At 40.3% G+C, this 6,000-nt stretch overlaps 1 protein-coding gene across 8 annotated transcripts in view; it reads right to left on the reverse strand.

The window, feature by feature from the left end:
- Positions 1-5,116, reverse strand: part of usp54b (ubiquitin specific peptidase 54b) — a 151,846-nt gene extending 146,730 nt beyond the window's left edge. For 7 of the 8 annotated variants that reach the window (XM_067430212.1, XM_067430207.1, XM_067430206.1 and 4 more), the window contains exon 1: positions 4,995-5,116. The gene's annotated coding sequence lies outside the window, so the exon portion shown is untranslated. Of the gene's footprint in view, positions 1-3,458; positions 3,478-4,994 lie in introns of those variants that run through there. The other variant, XM_067430205.1, reaches the window with a different exon arrangement.
- Positions 5,117-6,000: the final 884 nt, after the last annotated feature.

Below are 6,000 nucleotides of genomic sequence, written 5' to 3' on the forward strand. Positions count from 1 at the left end.
ACTAGTTGCCATATCAACAGTATATAAAGAAAAACATAGCGTGTAATCTAACTCCTGCAGTGTTTGTTGCTGTGACAATCCCTCAGCGGCTAAATCACATTATATTGAACAGACACTTTCAGTTTTTAATTGTAGTGTCTGTTCTCTAACTGAACTGATTGTATGAAGATGAACGCGGTGGGAAAGTGATCAGTGATTCAGTAGCCGTAGCTTTGGGAGTGGCCTCGTAGGGCAGCGAAGCATTCTGGGAATTATTGTTTCATCCCCATGAGACAAAATTCATTTTCTGTCTTTTCTCAGTCTAGAAAGCACCAAATTCAAAAATAATTTCACATTTCTACTACATTAATGACCCAGTTTAAATACAGATTCATCTTCACAGTGCTGAACTGCCCCTTTAAGAGTTGAGATCGTTCTTTAATGCTGCTCTAACAGCAGAAGACACGATCCATGGTTTAAATCCCCGTCGCATCAGGTGATGTGCATTGTAACACTGCGTTACAATGAGGAGCCCCTATTAGAACTATGATATTATATTCCATTAGCCTGACGTGGTCATACTCAATTCTAGTCAGAATATGAGTCTGAAACTGCTCCATTGGGCTGTGATTATGGGGTGTGTTTCAACCGAACCAGGAAAGACATCAATTGGATAGACCTACAACCAATCAGAGCAACGAAGCGACACATTGTCAAATGTCAACATAGTTCAACTGCACTGTGTTGCCAAGTCCGCGTTCTTTTCCCCCGCGGGTTGTTTTCTATGTCCGCAGGATGAAGCGACTATTATGAGATATATAGACCCATGAGTGCGAATTTTAGCAGGCAACCTTGCCAAAATAACACACATTTTACCCCCCAAACGCCATTTTTCCCCCAGAGAACCCCCTGAGAAGCTATTGTTTAGAGCTAGTAGTTGGCGGCTTTGTTGTAAAAACTTGGCAACCCTGTCTGCACGTGCGCTGGTATCAGGCATAGACAGTAAAAGAAATGGACCGAGCGTTCCCATTGACGTCTACGGCGAAAGAATGAAGTCAACCTAGGGGCACTCACTTCCTGATGGCTGAGCGAACTGCGCAGGCTCAGACTGAGCTTGACGACGTAGATGTGACGTGAGCCTCCTGTCTGACAGCTGTGAGTCTTCTAGTAGATGTGGAAAGCGAAAGCTGAATCACGTTGTTTAAATATTTTCTCCCGTTGCTTTTGGCTCACTATGGGCTTCTCCCCATTCTTCCCCCTTGACTTTATCAGACTAGTCTCCAGGACATGTCTCCACGTCCCCCCGATTGTCTCATAGACAGTAAAAGATTGCCTGCGAGCGTCTCTTCAGGTCTATACGGTAATTTCTCAACTGTGCGACAGGGTCGCGTTGGTTATGACGCAATCGTTAGCCTATTTTTACAAAAACAGCTGCTGCGGGGCGATAGTGTAAGATACAAGGTAATGGAGCCTTTTATACATTGTCATGTTTCTTTAGAAATAAACAATGGACAAATGGAGTCTTTAAACGTCTCAGATGTAAAGTTATTCACTGTCAAAGTGACTCAAAAATGAATGGGAGTCAATGGGATGCTAACAGCAGGTGATGGCTTGGTTAGCAATGGCAGCCCCTAGGGGTGGAACGCTTTCCGAGCGCTAGATTACCCCCTTGGTATCAGGCTGGAATACACGATCTTTGCCGGTGTTGTAAAAAATAAATGAATTTAATGATACACAAAGTACTTACCCAACATGATCATCATTTCTGAGAGAAATTGTGAAGGTGATGCAGATACAAACAAGCTCTCCGTTCAGGGTTCGAAAAAATATAATCCAAGCCCCTGTGATGACGTGCATGATTACGTTACTGTTGATCATCTGTCCGTCATCGTCTAAAGCCCGCCCTGATGATTTCATTGATCTGAACAGTTTCTGTTTGGGTATAATTACTCCTCTATGGAGCCAGGCCAGACCGAACTGCCCGATCTAAAAAAATTGTGGGTGGGGCTAAGTTCGGCTGGCATCCAGGCTAATATTCTATACTTTTATTAATTATTTTGGGAAACCATGAGAAAAGGGTAAATGACGGAGTCAATGTTCAGAAATGATTCCTTATTATTCTGTTTTTAACTATGCTGTATAGCTGTATTAGAGATGTGTTTGTTGTCAAAATCAAAAATGTGTTTATTTTTACTGATAAAAAATGCCATTATTTCATTAAAAAAAAGTTAATAATTGTATTTTATTGTCAAAATATTTTTGTTTGTTTTGAATATTTTTTTATTATATTAGATAACATTTTAAGCTGTCATTAGGGACTTTAAGCAACAGCCACTGATGGAACGGCAACGGCGTTCTATTGCGCATGCGCGACTTTAACTGCTACTTCGTGACGTTCTACTGTAACCGTCTACTACGGGAGAACAGCTGATTTGCCGTAGTCATTAATACGTGACAGATTAGATAAGTAAATATAGTTATGTGGAATTTTAATGATCTGTTTATAATTTAATGCCAAAAGCAACCATTTCCTTGCTTTTTAAATTACATGTTTCTTTATATTTGGTCAAATTATGTTAAATGAACCCTTACGCCGTCTCTTTATTGTTGCTTAGTGGTTTTTGCGTTCTTTGGCTACGGCAGTTAAAAGTTTATTTCCGGTCGCTGTTGCCGTTCCATCAGTGGCTGTTGCTTAAAGTCCCTATTAGCTCATGTTACAACGTGCCCCCTCACATGTTACAATGTACATGGGGCACGTTGTCACATTTCACTTCCATTCTTTGGGGGTAAATCAAGAAAAAAGTATACATTGTATCAATTAAACAAAACCACATAATTGTAATAGACGTGTGCAATTAATGTGGGAAAAAATTAATTGTAATAGACGTGTGCAATTAATGTGGGAAAAAAGAAATACTCTAAACCCCAAGTGGATTTACACAAGCTGAGACAGTAAAAGTGTTAGGTGTTCCATTCCCCCCTAGATTGAGAAATTATGTATACACAAGAAAGTATGCACAGAAAGTATGAACAAGCGCAATACAAGCACTATTTTACCAGAGCAAATGAGACGAGTGAGTTAGCAGCGGGTATGTGTCACTTGCGGGTAGGGGAGAAGAGAGTGCGTGGCAGAACGTTTTGATGCAAATCGACCCGAGGTTCGAATCCGCCTTTTGCTGAACTCGCTCTACTCCCTTTTCCTATCACATATTAAATCAAAAAGGCATTTATTTAAATTGGAAATAAAGCATCTAACGTGTGTTTAATAATAAAGTGTTTATCGGTTAGGGTTAGGTGAAAAGACATACGCTGAATTAGAGACGGTAAAAGTGAGTGGGGTCCACTATCATTGGTCTTAAAAAGTCAAGTGGGTGGGTCCTGTCCTACCCACATACAATAGTTCCCGACTCCCATGCGTTATTACCTGTTCCGCTATAACAAAACACACTAGCTCGCATTCGGAAAGACGTGAGACTGACCTGGCCGGTCACCAGTCCGGGACCTTCATGTGGAAAATCTACAGATTCTGGTCCCTGGCCGATCGATCGGTGTATCTCTAAAAAAGCCAAAGCAATTTTTACTGCATTTCGTCTAAATCACAGGAAATCGACCCTGCAAAAAGTGCTCTAATAATGGCCATATTGGGGGCAGTTGTAGCCTAGGTTGTGGGTTCGAGTCTCAGTATTGGCAGGAAATGTGAATGAACAGCGCTCTACGAGGTGCCCTGGTGCAAGGCACCTAACCCCAATCACTCTCTGTGCAACGCAGCAAAAAATGGCTGCCCACTGCTCCGGGTGTGAGTGTGTGTGTTCAATACTAACTGCTGTGTACCTGCACAGCAGTTAGTGAAATGCAGAGCACAAATTCCGAGTATGGGACACCCTACTTGGCTACACATCATGTCACTTACTTACTAACTTGCTTACTATGATGAGAAGGGATTTACTACATTACACAAAATTATCATTTACAGAATAACATTCATGACAGCATTAAAAGAAACAAACTAATGTTGCAAGTTGCAACTAAATGGAAAACCTGGTGCACTTTTTCTTCTGCACCATTTGCTAGCCGACACCGGTGTCTAAAGTCACAGGAACATGCAGCATTTTTTTGACATAGGTGTGTTCTGAGTCGGCTGAATTTGTGCTCTTGAATACTGCACATGCTTATGATGCCCAAAAAACCTGTCTAAAAAGGTCCACTGCACTTATGCAGAGATGAATTTAAAGGGTTAGTCACACAATAATGAGAATTATTTCATAATTTACTTATGTCGTTCCAAACCTGTATGACTTTTTTTCCCCTTGGAAACAAAAGGGGATGTTTGGCAGAATTGCACTCTTGTTTAATCTTTTTCCATACAGGTTGTCATTCTGCCTAACATCTCCTTTCGTCTTCCACAGAAGTAAGTCCTAGGAGTTTGAAGCAAAATCAGTAGGCTAGGAGTGATGACAGAATTTTCATTTTTAGATTAACTGTCCGTTTAATCACTTAAACGCAACCACAAAACTAAATCAATATCGACCATGTGCTGTCCACTTCGGGGAGTCGATGAAAACTGCCGGATAAAATAATTTGAGATCTATCAACACATATAACTAAGCAAAAGCTTAAATGACAATAAAGACCTAAAAATGAACTTAATCATACATCAATTACTGAACAATAAAGTATTGAACTGTCAAATAAAGTATTACATGTGCACTGCCAGTCTGAAATAATCATTCTGCGGATTGATGCCGAGTATGGCCACGCCAAAAGCAACGATATGATTAACATGTTTGTAAAAAGGTGACAGTGTTTTGGATGGTCCCAGCGAGCATCCTTGACTTCAGACAGGGAGACGCATCCGCACATGCTTTTTTCCCCCCATCACATTACACATCTGGATTGCAAGCTTGCTGGAATTCAAGTTACACTTAGGATGGATGTTTACATGCTCTGGTTTGCACATATATCCAATTTCGCTCGAGGCGAGCACCGTTAATTAAGTTTAAAGAGTGCTTACTCACCTTACAGCTCGCACGCAGATGCAGTCAGTCTCGCGTCCTGTCCGAGCTCAGTCAGCTCAACCCGGGAGAAATCTTGACCGCACATTCCCAAATTTCCACCAGCGCCATCCAGCGCCGCAGCCAATACATGAAGATCTCGCGATAGCGACGTTCTCTATATATGCATCTCTCGCGATACATGGCTTCCCTTTGGATTGAGGACCGATCTGCTACCATCTGCTGGAGGCTGGAGCTAGTTGGTAGTGTGAATGCCATTACGTAACCGGTTTTGATTTTGTGTGATTTCTGAATAAAGCATCTTAGCGTGTTCGCAGTCCAACATTGTATAAAAATCACAAAATAAGTAAACAAGAGTAGGCTAGCTGATGCAGTATAAATTGCACGTTCTACGAACTGAGTAGCTTATTAAAAGTGCATTAGGCTATAGCATTTTTTTCAGCAAAGTATTCTATCAGTGAAAGTGCTTAGCCGTCAGAAAATGCTATTAGTCCACATCAGAAGGATGGATTAAACAGTAGGCTATAGTATTTTCTGTTTTATTACATAAAATACAATACATTTTAATTCAACAATAATGGATAACAGGGTTATAGGCTACATTTAGTTTAAATTAAGCTGTCATTTAGAGAGACATATAGCCTATAAGAATTAAAAACATAGAAGTTGCATGTGAAATGTGGGACAGGAACTTAAAATAAGTTGAAAATAATAGAGCTACTGAAGAGTTAAACCGACTCTTAAAGATTTTAAATGTATACAATAGAAACCGAGCAAAATACTGAAATGTGGCACAGACACACAAAAAACACCACAGAATGCTCATCGGTTTAAAATAGCCACTATGCATGCTTTGATGGGTTTTATGCATGTATTTTTTTATCTATTGCTTTATTGTTTTAGCTATTTTAGAAGTAATGGGACATAATTTGAAGGTCCAGATACTAAACAAGGACATTATTAATACAGTATTGACAGATTGCTAATCTATATAAGAAATCAGACCATA

The sequence above is a fragment of the Pseudorasbora parva genome, chromosome 21, assembly GCF_024679245.1.
Source record: "Pseudorasbora parva isolate DD20220531a chromosome 21, ASM2467924v1, whole genome shotgun sequence".
Classification (NCBI taxonomy): Eukaryota; Metazoa; Chordata; class Actinopteri; order Cypriniformes; family Gobionidae; genus Pseudorasbora; species Pseudorasbora parva.